The 17,918-nt window shown below is 36.2% G+C and overlaps 1 protein-coding gene and 1 pseudogene across 5 annotated transcripts in view; both read right to left on the bottom strand.

Moving 5' to 3' along the window:
• LMBR1 (limb development membrane protein 1) overlaps nucleotides 1–17,918 on the bottom strand; it is a 162,243-nt gene that overhangs the window by 98,586 nt on the left and 45,739 nt on the right. The window lies entirely within an intron of this gene.
• LOC134381185 (large ribosomal subunit protein eL29-like) lies at nucleotides 13,202–13,646 on the bottom strand (annotated as a pseudogene).

Below are 17,918 nucleotides of genomic sequence, written 5' to 3'. Positions count from 1 at the left end.
TTACGTCAAAAGAGTGCAGTCCTCATCATAGGACAGTGCCTCTATAAGTAGGGACAGGAGAGAGCTTGCTTTTGTCTCTCTGCTCAATGTCAAAGGAGAGGGTCCTCCGCAAACCAGGAGTGGGGCCCTCACCAAGAACCCAACCATGCTGGCACCCTGATCTCAGACTTCCAACTTCCAGAACTGTGAGAAATAAATATTTGTTGTTGAAGCTTCCCAGTCTATGGTATTCTGTTCTACCAGCCCAAATTGACAGACAATTGTCTTATGATCCGTGAACATAGTAGTTTCTGCCTCAATTTACTGCGGTATTCTTTAATTTCTCTCAGCAATGTTTTATAGTTTATAGTACGTAGGTCTCACATATCTCAAAGTATTTCATATTTCTGGTGCTACTGTAAATAAGTGTTATTGGTTTTTAAATCAAATTTCCAATTATTCACACAGTATATAGAAATCCAATTGCATTTTGTATATTGATCTTCTATCCTGTAACCTTTCAAAATTCACTTATTGGTTCCAACAGCTTTTTTATAACAGATTACATCAGAATTTCTACATAGACAATCAGATCATCTGTGAAGTTTTATTTTTTCCTTTCCAACTTGAGTATATTTTGTTTTTAAATCTTCAAAACAATGTTGAATAGAAGTGATAAGAGCAGACATCCTTGCCTTGTTCTTGATCTCTGGGGGAAAGCATTCAGTTTTTCACCATTAAGAATGATGTTACCTATAGGTTTTTGGTTGATGCTCTTCATTAGGATAAGAACATTGCCTTTCATGCCTAGTTTGCTGAGAGATTTTATCAGAAATGGATGCTGAATTTTGTCATATGTTTTTTCTGCATGTATTGTGGTGACCATATTACTTTTCTTTTTTAGCATGTAAATATGGTAAATTACATTGATTGGTTTTTCAAAAGTCCTGTATGAATTGTTATACTTGATTTACCAAAATTTTGTTTAGAACTTAAGCATCTATGTTCATGAGTGATATTGGCCTGTAGTTGCCATGTACTCTCTTCGTCTGGTTTTGCTATCAGGGTAATAATGATAGACTCAATGAATTAGAAAGAATTCCTTCATCTTCAATTTTCTGGAAGAGTGTGTTTAGAATTGGTATTATTTCTTCCTTAGAACTGACAGTGAGATCCTCTTGGTCTAGATTTTTATTCGTGAGAATCTTTGTAACATTCGCACAATGTTCAAGAAGGCTTAAATAGTTTTTGCTGTTCAAAGAGTTTGTCCATTTCTCTAAGTTGTTGAATTTATTAGCATAAAAGTAATCATAATATACCCTTATTACCCCTTTAGTAATAGCTATAGAATCTGCAGTGACATCACCTGTCATTCTAACGGTGTCTTTTTTTGCTTATCAGTCTGGCATCATTTATCAATTTTATTGATCTTCTCATTGATTTCTGATGTTTTCTATTTCACTGATTTCTCATCTTTTATTTCCCTTCTCACTTTGGGATTCATTTGCTCTCCTTTTCCTAGTTTCTTAAGGTGGAATCTGTGGAAACTGATTTGAGACCATTTTTTTTATTCTAATACAGGCATTTTAGTGCTATGAACTGAGCTTTAAATACTTCTTTAGATGTATTCCACAAATGTGGAATGTTTTATTTTCATTTTCACCAAGTTCAAAGTACTTTCAAATTTCTCTTTTGATTTATTCTTTGACCAATGAGTTAGTGCGAAGTATGTTACCATCTACCAAATACTTGGGGATTTTCTAAATATGTTTCTAGATAAGTTTTCTGTCATTTCTCATTTAATTTCACTGTCATTGACAGCAAATCTTGTAGGACTTAAATCCTTATAAATATATTGAGACTTGTTTCATGGCAAAGAATATAATCTCTCTTGGTAAATGTCCCCAGTGTGCTTGAAAAGAATATGTATTCCATTGTGCAATGCAGTGTTCTATAAATACAAATTGGGTCAAGTTGGTAAATAATAATGTTATTCAAGTCTTCTCTATCCTTATGTTTCTTCTACATGTTCTATCAATTATTGAAAGAGGCATGCTGAAATACATAATTATGATTTTGACTGTCCATTCATTTCCATCAGCTTTTGATTTGTGTATTTAATAGCTATGTTATTAAGCAGATAACTGTTTAGTATCATTTGGTTCTTTTGATGAATGAACCCCTTTATCATTATAAACTGATCATCTTTAATATTCTTTGCCCTCGTCTGATAACCATACAGCCAGCCTCTCCAGTTTTTGTTTTTGTTTTTTTTCCTTTCAATTTCCTTACTTCTCCCCTTCTCATTTTCCACTACCCCCTATCTAAGTTTTTTTTTTGGATAGGCAGTTTACTCAGCTCTGGACAATTCTGTCCTCCTTGTGGGATGTGATACCTGATTCAACATTTGGCTTTTCCTCCAGGAATCCTTCTCTGACCAACCCTACCTACTTACTCAGTCAACAAATATTTATTGAGGACCTACTATGTGCCAGGCACTGGATTAGACACTAGGTATATGTTAGTGACAAGACAGATGTGGTCCATGCCCTTACACAGACTGCAGCCTGGTTGGAGACAGACAATAGGAGATTTTACCTGTGTGATAAGAGCTTCTCCAGCTTTTGATTAGAATTAGCATGGTACATCTTTTTTTTTTTCTATTGTTACTAAACCATTTCTATTTATAGTGGGCTTCTTATAAGCATCATACACTTGGGTCTTTCTTTTTTATTCAGTCTGATAATCCCTGCCTCTTAACTGGAGTATTAGACCATTATGTTTGAAGTGATAATTGGTATGATTAGGTTAAACCTATCACCTTGCTCTTTGTTTTCTATTTGCCCACATGTTGTCTTCTCATTTTCTTCTTTTTCTATGCTCCTATAGATAAACTAAGTATTTTTTATGATCCTGTTTTATTTCCTTTGTTTACTTATTGACTCTATCTTCGTTGAGCTATTTCTGGGCTGTTCTCGGGTTTATCACATACACCTTTAACTTAGAACATCAGAACACTTCACATACAGCATAAGAACCTTACAACAGTGTACATCCATATCTTTCTCCCTGCCTTGGTGCTTTGTTGTCATACAATTTACTAGCAAATGTAATGAAACTTACAATACATTGCTACTACTCTTTACTTAAACAGCCAATTGTCTTTTTTTTTTTTTTTTTTTTTTTATCTTTTTCGTGACCGGCACTCAGCCAGTGAGTGCACCGGCCAGTCCTATATAGGATCCGAACCCGCGGCGGGAGCGTTGCCGCGCTCCCAGCGCTGCACTCTCCCGAGTGCGCCACGGGCTCGGCCCCCAATTGTCTTTTAAAAAGACATAATTTTTAAAAAGCTTTTCTATTTATCTACAAAACTGCCACCTCTAGTGCCCATTGTTCCGTTTTGTGGATCCAGATATCTCCTACCAACTTCCCTCTGCACAAGGGACTTCCCTTAACATTTTTTGTTGGATAGGTCTGCTGGTAATTAATTTTTACCTTTGTGTATCTGACACTGTTTATTTTGCCTTTGTTTTGGAAAAATATTTTCACAGGTATAGAACTAGGTTGGCTGGGTCTTTTGTTCTAGTACTTTGAAGATGTTGCTCCACTGTCATCTGGCTGGCACTGTTTCCTACAAAATACATGCTGGGTCTGTCATTGTTGCTCTTCTGTGCATTGTTCTGTGCTTCCTGGTCTTTTTCTCTGGATGCTTTTAAGTGTTCTCTTCATCACTGATTTTGAGCAATTTGATGATGTGCCTTGGCGTAGTTTTCTTCATGTATCTTGTGCATAGGACTAGTTGGGTTTCTTGGATCAGAGGGTTTATAATTTTCATCAAATTTTGAAAATTTTCTGGCATTAATTTTTCTAATATTTTTTTCTTAACTCCCTTCCTTCAGGAACACCAATTATATTACTGATATCCTGGTCAGTCTTTGAGTCACTTTTTTCTGTTTCATTTTTGAATAGTTTTCTATTGCTGTATCCTCAAGTTCACTAGTCTCTTCTTCTGCAATGTCTAATCTGCTACTGATCCTAATATATTTTCATGTCACATTATAGTTACCATCTCTAGAAGTTCAATTTAGTTTTTATATCTTTCATGTCTTAAAATGTTCAATCTTTCTTCTAGCTTCTGGAACATATGTAATACAGTTACAAGAATTGTTTTAATGTACTTGTCTACTAATTCTGACAGCTGTGTTTGTCATGAGCCAGTTTTAATTGGTTGTTTTCTCCTGATATGGGTTATATTTTCCTGCTCTGTATGCTCAGTTGCAGACTCAAGGTAAACAGAACAGCCACTCAAAGATGTCCATGCATTAATCTCCAGATTCTATGAATACATTATGTTACATAGTCTACTAGTTTTCTAAGGCTGCTGTAACAAAGAACTACAAACTGAATGGCTTCAAACAGCAGAAATGTATTTTCTCAGTTCTAGAGGCTGAAGTCTGAAATGAAGATGTCATCAGGGCCATGCTTCTTCTGCAGGTTCTAGGGAAGGATCCTTATCTCTTCTGGTGGCTACCCTCAATCCTGGGCTTGTTGATGCATTATTCCAATCTTGGCCTCTGTCTTCAAATGGCCTTCTTCCCTTTGTGTCTGTGTCTCTGTTTCATCTTTTTATAATAACACCTGTCATTGGGTTAGGGCCCTCCCTAGTCCAATATGACTTCATCTTAACTAATTATATCTGCAAAGACCCTATTCCCAAATAAGATCACATGCTGAGGTTCTGGGCAGATCTAAATTTGGGGGAAACATTATTCAACCCAGTACACATGGCAAAGTGATGTAATTAAGGTTATGCACCTTAAAAATAGGAAGATGGGGAGATCACACTGAATTATCCAGATAATGTTATCTAACCACATGAGTCTTTCATGTGGGTTAAAAAAAAAAAAGGCACGGAAAAGCATAGAACTTTCTCCAGCTGGCGTCAGAGAGATTCAACAGAAGGAAAGTCAGGGAAGAACATGACCCACCTTTGCTGAAGGAAGTCACATAGAAAACATGGGAAAAGAGGTGAGCAGCCTCTAGAAGCAAAGACCAGCACCTACCTAACAGCTAGGAAGAAAATGGGGACCCCTCAGTCCTACAACCACAAAAACCAAATTCAGCCAACCACCCAAATGAACTTGGAAGCAAATTCTTCCCTAGAGCCTCCGGTAAAGAATGCAACCCTGCAAACACCCTGATCTCAACCTGTGAATCTCTAAGCAGAGGGCCTTTCTTTGCCAAAAAGAGAACATTAGTTTAACAAGATTTTCCTAAGGAAAATATTTAAACTGAGAATATGATATCCCCAAAATTCTATCCATCACTGTAAAATTAATGCTTCTCTGAGCAGCCCTCTCCTTTCTAGTACTCTGCCTGGTGAACCCTAACCTCCTTGGCCTCTCTGAATTCCCATCTTTTCTCTTCAATCAAGAACACCACTCAGCTCTACCTGGGTTCCCTGTCTGTACTACAGCCTGGAAACTCTCTCCAAGCAGCATCTTTTTTGTCTCCCTCTCTCAAGGATTACTGCTCTTCATTGCCTATAGTTTCTTGAAAACCTAGTTGTTTCAAGTGGGAAGGTACATCCAGCCCCTTTTACTTCATCTTAGCCAGACTGTATTTAGCTTTTGAAGTGTTTCTCTACCAACACTTGAATATTGGTCATCCTAATTTTTCTTATTCCATGTCTGAGCCTTAGTCCTGGATAAGACAATATAGGAAAAGCTCTAGTCACAGAATACCACAACAGAGAGTTCTTGTTCTTTACTACTACCTATCCTAATAGAATTGTTAATTCTTTTAAAAAAAAATTTTTTTTAACCTGTACTTACCTATTTTATTTCAAGCTGACCTCCCCAGGTGATTATCTCTGCCTCTTTTTTAAAATCTTGCAATGTACAACTCAACAACAGAATAAAGTCTGTTTGTTATAAAAAGAATAAACCTCAACTCCTACGTCTTAGTTTTTCTCTTACCAGAAGAAATATTTTTGCTTATTATGAAATATCCATTCTCTCTATTCTCATGCCCTAAATGCCTAAAATTTAACTTTTCCAGTGTGCATTTCTACAATAGGACTCCAGCATACTTCACAAATACCATCAAATTCATTCTTTTCTCTCCTTTTTCCACACACTTTCCATTACGTTCTTTGATACATTTAGAAAGTGCAGTCTACTCATATGATGGTATGCTACAAATATTTTAGACATAATAATGAAATAATTGCAAAATCTCACTTGGGTTAAGTTCCTATCCAATAGGAATAGCTGTACAATACCTGCTACTTTCAGTTCACATTCAGAAAAAAACACCATCACTTAGAAAAGAAAGGTACTAGTTTATATCTCAGACAAAGGATTGCTTTAGACTTTTTCTTGCTTCTTCCTGTTTCCAGTGGACTATACAAAGATCTTTATTTCAATAAAATACTTAAAGCAAAATAAATACAATGTTTGTAAGAATCTGAAATAAAGATTTGTTCAAAATAAACAAAAGTTCGTTTTTATTTTAATTCACCAAGAATAACATAGGAACATAGAAATTTGGAGCAGAAAAGAAGCTAAGTTAGGCAGAAATTGGTAAAGAGCCACTGAAAAAAAAGTTTACATTGTGTAATGATAAAATAAAAAAATAAAAATAAAAAAGAACCTAAGATCCCCTTGTTCAACTCATAAACCAAAGTCTTTTTCAAAAGAGATTCGGTAAATTCCCTACAAATTCCATAACTTACAAATGATAGACCTGGGAATAGATCCCAGATCTCTTGCTCCTTCTACATTACTGTATGAGATCTCATACTTAACATTCTAGGTGAAAAAGGCACAATATTTTGTATTTTGTAAATATTATCTGCCAAAAAGAGCACATTGGTTTAATAAGATTTTACTACGGAAAATAGTGGAAATGATATCCCATTAATTCTGCCCATCAGTGTAAAACAAAATGCTTAGTTTGTGAACACTTTGGAAGGCAGTAAAACAGAACAAAATATTTCTACACTTGTTTTCTCAGTTGTTTATGCATGGGTGTGCCCATGCATACTCAAGCCTTCTTAAAACATCAAATATGTTTTAACAACAGAAAGATTTTTAAAAATCCAATTTCAATGAAAAAAAATTGAATGTACTATTATGTACTTAGTGTACTATAATGTACTCTAATAAAACCAAGTCTGTCAAGCTATTTGTGATTAAAAAGATCTGACCAGTCCTTATGGCAGATATCTGAGTGAGCGGCACTTTATGTAGGACAAACCTGAGTTTGCACCTGTGAGCTATATAGGACCTTGAAAGGAACTCCAATTCTATCACTCAGTTTCCTCATGTATGAAATAAGGTATAATTCATAAGCTCTTATGAAGAACAGAAGAGAAATAATACCCAAAATGTTAAGCAAGTGTCAGTGCCTCTCCCTGCCCTGTCTCAACATGATACAAATGGTCCAAAAAACTGAAAACTTCTGGTGTACAGCAATATTTAGACCATATAAAGACAAGAAAATGTGAGTTATAGCTAAAATTAGCTGCCAACCCTTTTCCAAAAGAATTATTCTCATTCTCATTAAAATTTCGCCTAAAAAAGCTTATACAACAAAAACATGTTACATATATGACATTAAAAACACATAAAAATGACAATGACAAAAAACTAGGCATAGAAAATAAATCACAAAGAAATACACCAACAATATGAATGTAGCAGAATTATGATTTTTCTTCTTCCTACTTTTCTGCATATTCTAAGTTTTCTATAAAGAACACAAAAGTCCCCTAATGAAGCACATATTTAAACACCTTTGTGAAACTCAAAATTTTCCATATCCAATATATAACTTCTCCCATAAAATGCATTAAAAGAGCAGAAAGCAACAAAGCTGAATGAAGATAGGGATGTTGAGCTAGGCTCACTTGTTAACCACATGGCTCCCTCTACTGACTAGCCTCAGTGAAAACACAATGCAAATGTTAGCTGCAGCAAATTAAAAATCACCACGTGTCAGGAAGTCTCAAAGACTGCTCTCAAATGGCTGTAACCATAAATAAAAATACTAGAATGGTAAGGGCCTACTATATTTTTTATAAACAGGGGGAAAAAAACTATCATTCACAGCCCAAAAGTAGACACTTTTTATTGTTGCTATTTGTCTATAAATATATATTATTCCAAAATTTGTCTTTATGATTATACATATATATGTTTCTTTCATGCAGTAAAAACTACAAATTCAAATTCTTCTCTGTAAGTCAGAAGTTAAAAAATAAAACTTTGCCTTAGATAAAGCTCACAAATCAGTAAAAAGTATCTATTCTCACTAACCAGTAAACCTACTTAAAACCAAGATAGTTAACCACAGCTAAATAAAGAAATCTTTATCAACAGGTGATAACAAGTGCATTGTCTGCTAGACAACTAAGAAAGTGATGCAGGATTATTGGAAACGTTCTGAATACCCGCTAATTTAGTTTGCCATGAAATTAGATGCCCTTTCTTCATGTACTTTGCAACTTTGCAAAGCTTAATAAGTTGCTAGCATTTTACAAACATACATCATACACACATACACAAATATCCCTTAATAATATTCTATAATTTTGATAAATCATTCTTAAATTTAAAATTACTATTAAGGTCAATACACACATTTTATGTTATTTCATATTAATTTGTAAATATACATATTTATATTAGTCAAATCTCTCTGCTTCAGAAAGATAAAATTACGTTTCAATATAACAGCAGGACCCTAAAAATTCAGAAATGTTAAGTTTGTCTAAATCAGTATCAATGGCAACCTATGTGAAAGATATCTGATGCCCATCCCCAAGAGAGGTATTTGAATTCAAGTGTTGTTTAATAGTCCCAGAATACTTAGTACAAAACAAAACAAGAATGAACTGCCAGATCACCATAGACTGCATTAACTTGTAGCTCCATCTGCTGGAGTCACAAAATATTTCAAAATATAATATACAATACTATGACACAAATAATGTATCACTTTTCCTAACATAGACAAAAAAACTTCATGAATTTAAATTAGAAAATTAGAGTTAAACCATATTCAATAATTTCCAGAATGACAAAACCAAGTTAAAACCAATATTTCAGTAGAGTTGAAGATCTAATCAAATAGTCAAATAGTGGCACATAAAATTTATAAAATCCCACCAAGAAAGCATAAGCGTAAGAGGAAAGGCTGAAAGTTTGCTTTCAGTGTTATGAGAACTTCAGAATTAGAATAGCCTCTGCTTTTTTACTTACAAGAAAAACGACAAATAAAAAACAATTTTAGCAATGCATTATATAACTTTTTACCTTAACACAACTTTTTTCATATAACAAAAATCAGTACATGTCCATTATAGAATTATATAATGGAAATACCAAAAAAAGAAAGTTTGTATCATACAATCCTACCACCCAAGAAAAATACTATTAAATTCTTTGTATTTACCTTTCAAGATATTTTTCTGTGCACCTACAAATACATGTATTTTTTTTACAAAAGAGGCATCAGATTATAAATATGCTTTTTTCCAACATCTTTACATATCAAACAAATATTCATCTACATTATAATCTATAACGGCAAAAAAAAAAGTACGCCACTGTTAGGATCTACCAAAATTTAAGTAAGCTAATTTCCTACACCAAACATGTAAGATTATTTTATTTTTAAGACTATAAACAATACATCAATATCCAGTAACTATCTTCATATATATTATAATAAATGACTGAACTATTGAGACCAATTTACTAGTAAATTGTTAGTAACATTAAAATTACTGTTAGTAACACTAAAAGTACATTAAAATTTATTAAGAACTTACTTTTGATTTAATGCCTATTCATAATACAATTTTTTATGTTGATGGCTTATAACCTAAAAGTCTGATTTTTAAATCTTCTGTGGAACTTAAAAATGGACTTAAAAATACATCGATTTTGCATTGTTCCTTTATCATGTCCAAAAGAGCATATCATCTATTCCTGATGACAAATCAAAATAAAGCATACAGTGCTTGCAGAGACTAGTCAGATTCACTGTGGTTATCTTTTAACAAACTGACTGAATCTCTAACTGGACAACCATGTTATAAATGTGTGACTTGGTGGCTGGTCATAAGTAACAGCTTAGCAAAACTCACGCCCTGCTGAGGAAAAATAATCTCAAAAACTGAAGAATTAGTTCTTGAATTTAAGGCTACAACTTAATTCCATTATTCCCCTATCTTCCAAATTTTTGTTGTTATTTGGTTTTTATTTTAACTTTAAACTCATAAAATTAGCCATTTTAAAGTAAACAATTCAGAGTATTTAATGCATTCACAATGTGGTTGTGCAACCACCACCATTAACTAGTTCCAGAATTTTCATCACCCCAAAAAGAAAACCCAGTAAGCAAGTATATCATTGTTTTTTCGGTCTATGGAACTGAAGAGTTTCATATTTTTCTACAGATTTTTAACAGTATAAAAGACAGAGAAAATGTATACAAATAGATACTTTATTTTTTTCTGTCCATTATTTACCTTCTCCTACTTTAATTATAACAATAAAAATAACAATACAAATTTTGGCTATCATTTTATCATCTCTGCCCCCTTTGTTCCAACCTACAAGAAACTCTACAGTTGCATGTCATGCCCACACTGACAGCACTGAGCTGACAGGGGATGAAGAACACCAGCTAGAACTCGGTGACCAGAAGACCATCAGGTGTCTCACTCCAATGCTCCAATTTTTTTCTTTCCTTCTTTTTATTTATTGAAAAATAGCTGATAATAATTACTTGTGGGTACAGAGCTGAATATCAATACTTGTGAACAATGTGTGATGATCTACACAGAATAATTAGCATATTCAACATTACAAAAAGTAATATTTTGTGTCTATTAACCAATTCTCTCTAACACCCCTCCAACCCCCTTTCCCACCTCTAGTAACCACAGCTCTGTTCTCTCCTGAAAGTTCAACATATTATTGTGATGTTCTTCCTTTCTTTCTTAGCTCCCACTTAAGAGTCAGTACATGTGGTATTTCTTTCTGTGTCTGGCTTGTTTCACTTAAAATAATTATCTCCAAATCCATGTTGCTGTGAATAGCAGAATTTCATTTTTTTATGGCTAAGTAGTATTCCATTGTGTACATACGACATTTTCCTTACCTAGTCGTCCACTGATGGACATTTAGGTTGGTTCCAACGTTTGGCTATTGTAAATAGAGCTGTGATAAACACGGGAGGGCAGGTATCCCTTTGACATGATGATTTCCTGTCCTTTGGGTATATACCCAGTAGTGGGATTTCTGTGTCACATGGCAGTTCTATCTGTAGTTGCTTGAGGAATCTCCATACTGTTTTCCATAATGGCTGTACTAATTTACAGTACCACCAACAGTGTATAACGGTTCCCCTTTCTCTACATCTTCATCAGCATTTGTTATTCTCTGTCTTTTTGATAATAGCTAGTCTAACTGGGGTGAGATGGTATCTCAGTGTGGTTTTGATTTGCATTTCCCAAACCAAGGCCCAGGATGCAGGATGATTAGTGATATGAGCATTTTTTCATATACTTGTTGGCCATTTCTACATCTTCTTTTGAGAAATGTGTATTCAGCTCCTTTGCCCATTTTTTAAATTGGATTATTTTTTTTTATTGTTAAGTTGCTGGAGTTCCTTACATATTCTGGATATTAATCCCTTGTTTCAGGCATAGTTTGCAAATATTTTCTCCTATTCTGCAAGTTGTCTTTCGCTGTGTTATTTCCTTTGCTGCATGGAAGCTTTTTAGTTTGATATAATCCCATTTGTTTACTTTTTCCTTTGTTGCTTATGCTTTTGAGTTCTTATTCATAAAGTCATTGCCCAGACTTACATCCTGAAATGTTTCCCCTATGTTTTCTTCTAGGAGATTTATAGTTTCAGATGTAATATTTAAGTCTTTAATCTATTTTGAGTTGATTTTGGTATATGGTGAGACGTACAGATCCAGTTTCATTCTTCTATATACAGATATCCAGTTTTCCCAGGACTATTTATTGAAGAGGCAGCCTTTTCCCCAATGTATGTTCTTGCTGCCTCTGTCAAAGGTCAGTCAGCTGTAAGCATGTGCGTTTGTCTGGGAAAGATACTATTTCTCCTTCATTTTTGAAGGAAAGCTTTGCTGAATATAGCATTCTTGGTTGACAGTTTTCTTTTAGCACTCTTAATGTGTCATCCCACTGTCTCCTGGCCTGTGGGGTTTCTGTTGAGAAGTTTGCTGTTAGCCTGATGGGGATTCCTTTATAGGTGATTTGATGCTTTTCTCTTGCTGTTTTAGAATTCTTTTTTTACTGATGACTTTTGACAATTTGATTATAACGTGTCTCAGGAAGGTCCTTTTTGGGTGGAATCTGTTTGGGGATCTTTGAGCTTCTTGGATCTGTGAGACCATATCTCTCTCAATACTTGGGAAATTTTCAGCTATTATTTCATTAAATAGGTTTTCAAGCCTTTTCCTTTCTCATCCCCTTCCCGTACACCCATAATATGGATGTCTGTACACTAAAGGTTATCACAAAGATCTCTTAGGCTTTTTAATTTTTTTTTTTTTTTTGTCCAATTGTGTTAATTCAAAAAGCCTATTCTAGTTCAAAAATTCTTTCTTTCACTTGTTCTAGCCTGCTGTTTATGCTCTCAGTTGTATTTTTTATTTCACTGAATGAATTCTTCAGTTCTAGGATTTCTGGTTGGTTCTTTATTGCTTGTATCTCTTTGTTGAATTTCTCATACATGTCACCAGCCACTCCCCACATACTTTGTCCCAGAAATGCAGGGTCTCTCCAAATTCCACGCTGGTCCTAATCAGGAGTTTCACCATCCTTCTACATTGCTATCTCAAGTTTCCAGGTCTTGGGGGGGTTTCTGCACTGATTAACTGGATTCCACTGTTTTCTCCTAGATATTCCACTCTACAGGTGACTATTTGTTCCTTTGGACTTTTTTGCATTAGAGGCAAGGGCTGGCTGCTTCTAGTAAGCCATCTTGCTGAGCAAAAAAAAAAAACCAGTGTCATTTTTGTATACCACATTGTTTAAGCTGGTTTTTTTGTTTGTTTTTTGATCCTGTCTCAGGTTTATTTACACAAACAACAGAGGAGGACACCAGCCCCATGCAGACAACAGCCCAGTGGTCACACTGGTCCTTCTGTCCTTACATTGGCAGACAGAGGCCTCTACTCTGGAGCCTTTGTGGAGGCCTGGGTGCCTTTTGGAGCCTGAGTTGGAGCTGCAACTGAAGCCACATCCTGGGCCTTGGTTTGAGCCTTGGCCTTTGGCCAGCAGAGCCTGAGACCCTTGGCAATGTGGGCATGAGCTTGGGGTGGGTGATGGAGGCAAGTCAATCAAGCTTGTGGCTGGTGCCCTTTGGGATCTTTGCTTGAACTCCTAGGGTTTTACAAGGGCCTAGATAGCCTCAGCAGGTGCACTCGTGGCCTTGGCGTTGTTGGCCTGCAATTTCTTCAGGCCCTTCTTGTGCTTCTTGGCAAAGTGCATGTTCCTCAGGAAGTTGGGGTCTACCACCTTAAGAGATTCATATCTTTGTGACTGGGGTTTCTTAATGCCATTTCTGTGCCATTTCCAGGACTGGTTGTGTGTGGTGTGGTTCTTGGACTTGGCCATGCCTGCACAGTAACCCGCGGCTGCCGAAGTGCCTGGGACCTGAAGAGAAAGAGAGAGGCTGCCGTGCAGCACAGGAATTGTGGTCGATAAGGCCTGAAGGTACTCATTTAAGCTGTTTTAATCATTTCCTTATTGTAGACAGATACCTCTTGTTACACCATACAAAGTTTTATAACTAAGGTTAGAATTTTATTTATTTATGTTACAAAATTCTGGCCCAGAGAAGTTAAGTTGCATTCCAAGGTAATATGGTTAACGTGTAACATCTCAAGCCTGTGTGTCCAAAATCCAAACACTATATTTAATCCAAACTAAATATATTTACACATACAAAAGCAATGTCAACACATATTTAGCCTCTAATTCATATGTGATTTACACATTAAAGTCACAATCAATCAAAAACATCCATACTGACAATTTTACAGATAAGTCATTAAATATCTTTTTAAATTAAATTCATTTTTACCAAAGTATTCCTAAGGATAAAATTAATAACTTTTAATCCTTCAATCAATGAATATTTATTGAACATGTTTACTGTGAACAAATGCTCCATGGGAGATTAAAGGAACTTGAGACATTTTGAGTTCTTAAAGAACCCCATAAATGTCACAAAACTATAAATGATTAATTGACAAATGAATATGGATGATATAACAGTGCATGGGTGAAAAAGAAATAATCAGACCTTTCAGAGACTACTGGACACACTCTGAATTGACAATGATTCCAGGAGACCCTCACAGTGGCCCTCCAGTCACAGTAGGGCCTTATGGAGGTCAGGTGATGAATGAAGTCTTAGCTCAGGTCTGACTCCCAGTGGGTCCCTGAACCCATCCTGTGGTTACTTCCCATGTTCCAGAATGGATAACTGGAATAGACATACTCAGCAGCTGGCAGAATACCCACATTTGTTCCCTGACCCATGGAGTAAGGGCTATTATGGTAAGAAAGACCAAGTCAAAGCCACTAGAACTGTATCTACCTAGGAAAACAATAAACCAAAAGCAATACCATTTTTTAGAGGGATCTCAGAGATTAGTTGCCACCTTCAAGGAGTTGAAAGATTCAGGGGTGGTGATTCCCACCACATCTCCATGCAACTCACCTATATGGCCTGTGCAGAAGATAGGACAATCTTGGAGAATGATAGTGGATTATCATAAGCTTAACCAGGTGGTGACTCCATCAACAGCAGCTACTGTACCAGATGTGGGTCCATTGCTCAAACAAATAATCACATCCCCTGGTAGCTGGTATGCAGCTACTGATCTGGAAAATGCTTTGTCCCTGTTAGTAAAGACCACCAGAAGCAGTTTCCTTTCAACTGGCAAGGCCAGCAGTACACCTTCACTGTCCCACTTCAGGGGTTTATCAACTCTCCAGTTCTATGTCATAATTTAGTTTGCAGGGATCTCGATCACCTTTCCCTTCCATAAGATATCACACTGGTCCATTATATTGATGACATGCTGACTAGACCTAGTGAGAAAAAAGTAGCAACTACTCTAAACTTATTGGTAAGGCATTAGCATGTCACAGAGTAGGAAATAAATCCAAAAAAATTCAGGTGCGTTCTTCCTCACTGAAATTTCTAGGGGTCTGGTGGTGTCAGGCACATCAAGATATCCCTTCTAAGGTGAAGAATACGTTGTTCACCTGGCCCCTCCTATGGGTACAATACCTAGTGGGTACAATACCTAGTGGGGCTCATTAGATTTTGGAAGCAACACATTTCTCATTTAGGTGTGTTACTCCAGCCCATTTACTGAGTGACCTGAAAGGCTGCTAGTTTTGAGTGGGGTCCAGAACAAAAGAAGGCTCTGCAAACAGGTCCAGGTGGCTGTGTGAGCTGGTCTGCCACTTGGGCCACATGATCCAGCAGATACAATGGTGCTTAAAGTGGCAGTGGCAGATAGGGATGCTGTCTGGGGTCTTTGGCTGGCCCTTAAAGGTGCACTATAGTGCAAGCCCTTAGGATTTTGGAGCAAAGCCCTGCCATCCTCTGTGAACAATCATTCTTTTGAGAGATAGCTTTTGGCCTGCTACTGGGCTTTAGCAGAGACTGAACACCTGACTATGGGCCACCAAGCTACCATAGGACCTGAGCTGCCCATCATGAACTGGGTGTATTATGGCCCACCAAGCCATAAAACTGGGCATGCAAAGTAGCACTCTGTCATCAAACAGAAGTGGTATATATGTGATCAGGCATGAACAGGTCCTGAAGGCCCAAGTAAGAGACATAAAGAAGTGGCCCAAATACCAATGTTCCCAACTCCTGCTACACTGTCTTCTCTCTCCCAGCCTGCACCTGTGGCCTCATGGGGGAATGCCCTAAGATCAGCTGACATAAGAAGAAAAGAGCTGGTTACAGCTGGCTTACAGATGGTTTCCACAATATGCAGGCATCACCCAAAAGTGAACAGCTACAACACTACAGCCCCTCTCTTGGAAAGCCCTGAAGGACAGAGGTGAAGGGAAATCCTCATTGGGCAGAACTGTGGGCAATATATCTGGTTGTTTACTTTGCTTGGAAGGAGAAACGGCCAAACATGCAATTATATACCAATTAATGGGCTGTGGCCAATGGTTTGGCTAGATTAGTCAGCAACCTGGAAGAAACATAACTGGAAAATAGGTGACAAGAAAATGTGGGATAGAGGTACGTGGACAGAATTCTCTGAATGGGCAAAAAAAGGTAGAAACATTTATGTCCCATGTGAACGCTCACCAAGGGTGACCTCAGCAGAGGAAGACTTTAATAATCAGGTGGACAGAATGACCCGTTTGGTGAATACCAGTCAGCCGCTTTCTACAGCCACCCCTGTCATTGCCCAAGGGGCTCATAAGCAAAGTGGCCATGGTAGCAGGGACGGTGGTTATGCATGGGCTCCACAACACGGACTTCCACTCAGCAAGGCCAACCTGGTTGTGGCTCCTGCTGAGAGCCCAATTGGCCAACTGTGATTTTTGTTTTCCAGACATCCACATCACATATGTATTTCTTTAAATACACACAAACACGTACATACACATACATTTATGTGTGTTAGGGCCTTATTTATAATAAGCAACTAAACAATTAAAAAACAAATGTCCATGGTATTGTCATATCCCCTACTGCGTGCGAACAGGAACATACAATGTATGCCTCTACTTGCAAAAGCCTTCATAAAATACATGAACTTTTTAAAAACTCAGTAGGACCAAAGTATTACAAAACCATAGTCTTTTAAACAATATGTCATTGGCATAGGATAGACAAAACAGTGGGAAAGAACAGGAAGTAATTTATTTCTGGCATTTATTTTCTGCTTATTCTAGACCAGACATTAGACAAGGTACTTTATGTTACATACATATTCCATTTACTGCATATAACAACTCTATAAACGAGGCCTTGCTATGTCCATTTTACAGATAATAGACTGACACTTTAAAAGCAGAAACAATTTGCTCAGGGACACTGCTAAAGACAGAGTTGAAACTCAAACCCAGGTCTATCTGACTCCACAAAACCCATGCTCCTAAGCCCAGAAACAGACCCTATGTAATATTTTAGTATATCAAAAATGTAGCATAAAAGTTCAGAAGAGAAAAGAAGAAATATTCAATTGATGATATTGAGACAACTAACTAACTTTGGGGAAGGACTGAGAGAAAAGGTAGTTGCCTGTATAAACTCCAGATGAATGAAACAGTTAAGTGTAAATAAAACCATTAAAAAAAAAGAAAAGAAAAAAAGGAAATATCTATTACATCTTAGGATGAGAAAGGATCTTCTAAACACAAAAATAATTAGAGAAACCAAAGGAAGAAAAAGAACAGACAACATAAAAATATTAAAAATCTGGAAATCAAAAAAGCAAATAAAATTAAAAAGCAAAATAACTAGAAAAATCCTTATAAAACTTGGATAAAACACTAATGTTTTCACAAAGAGCATATAATTCAATGTAAAAAAAAAACTAAAAATGGGCAAAGGACATGAAACAAATACGATATATATATTAGATGTTTTATATACTCATATTTTATAAATTAAAAATAAAAGGTCTTATCTCAGCAAAAATTTTTTAAAATTAAAATTACAATAATGAGAAACCACTTTCCATTCATGAAATTGGCAAGGATTTTTAAGATGCTAATATTCAATGTCTCTGAGTTTGTGGTTAAAAACAAAAGGTAACTTCATGCTCTGTCAGGAGGATATAAACAAGTATTTCCAGAAAACAGTTTGGCAATAATATTCCTTAGCCTAATAAT

This window comes from Cynocephalus volans, chromosome 6, assembly GCF_027409185.1.
Source record: "Cynocephalus volans isolate mCynVol1 chromosome 6, mCynVol1.pri, whole genome shotgun sequence".
In the NCBI taxonomy this organism is placed as follows: domain Eukaryota; kingdom Metazoa; phylum Chordata; class Mammalia; order Dermoptera; family Cynocephalidae; genus Cynocephalus; species Cynocephalus volans.
The sequence above is the reverse complement of the archived record's forward strand: the minus strand, read 5'-3'. Positions and strand labels throughout refer to the sequence as shown.